The sequence below is a fragment of the Austrofundulus limnaeus genome, unplaced genomic scaffold (assembly GCF_001266775.1).
Source record: "Austrofundulus limnaeus strain Quisiro unplaced genomic scaffold, Austrofundulus_limnaeus-1.0 Scaffold197, whole genome shotgun sequence".
Lineage (NCBI taxonomy): Eukaryota > Metazoa > Chordata > Actinopteri > Cyprinodontiformes > Rivulidae > Austrofundulus > Austrofundulus limnaeus.
Genome location: NW_013952599.1, coordinates 527,355 through 528,612, shown reverse-complemented (window position 1 = coordinate 528,612; position 1,258 = coordinate 527,355).

Below are 1,258 nucleotides of genomic sequence, written 5' to 3'. Positions count from 1 at the left end.
TTAGGATCCACTTCTGGCTTTCTTTCAAGGGATTTTTTTATTATTATTTTATATTTTAAAAGCCCAGAAAAAAAGAAAAAAAGAAATAATAATTGGACCTTCAGTTAAGAATTCCTTGCCTGCTGCACTCAAACTGATTTCTCATCTTAACATCGACATCATGTTTTGGAAAATCAGATAACAGTGTGCTTGGAATGCACAAGTCTGTTATTTAGAATTTGTTTTTGGGTTGTTGCAGAGCACGTGTAGCTGCTGCTTCATGTTTTTGTGTTAGTTTACAGAAAAGCAGCAGATCTTGGGCTCTCAGCGAAACACCCTGCAGGAAGCGGAGCAGCGGGTCGATGAGAGCGGAGATGTAAACAGGCAGGCAGACACGCAGAACAGCCGTGCAGTGCAGAGGTTAATACTTCATTAATGTCTGATTAATGTCTTCAAGCTGATTAATTCAACTGAGCCCTTTATTACACTGTGCGTATTATTAGAAATGAAGAATTCCCTCAGCAGGAGCTGTTGTCTGCCATATGGGGAGCATTAGGATTGTGTTGGCTTGGAGGATCCAGACCGCAGCACTGAGAGGGTCAGGAGGCCATGCTCTCAGAGGCAGGAGGTTTGGCAAAAACTTGATTTAAGAATTTTTAAAAAAATGCTCGCAATATGAACTGACTCCACAGCCGAGACCCAGCTGGATGCTAAAAGCCCACAATGAATAAAGCATGGACTCAGAGTTCCATTCAGYCTTTTTCTGTGTGGTAGGATATCGCTAACTGGATTTTGGGGTTTTATTTCTGCTCACAATATACTTTTATTAAATATAAAAGATCCAGGTTTTTTATAAATTACATTTTCTATTTACGAACAAAAGTAATAAATAAAAATGTAGGAAGTAGCAAAACTGCTCTTCTAAAATCCAATCAAAACTTTTTGATCAAGTTGAGGTCTGGACTTTGACTGKATCAATGTGACGACTTCATCCTTTTCTTTTTAAGTCAAAGTTAAAATGTGTAAGGAGCTTTTACAGTTGATTATTTATTCTTAAACCTTTCGACAGAGTTAATGTGCCATAAACAACATTTCTCTTGGAGGGTAATATAAACTCTTGCATCATAGAGTGTTGTATCGTGCTGCTTTGTGACCGGCTGTAGATTTGCTGCTTTGTTTGGAAACAATGGGCCTCATACAAGAACCGTTCGTACGCACAGATTTGTTCTTAAGTTGTGCGTACGAGTGATTTAGGAGAATTTGTGGCATTCACCAATGT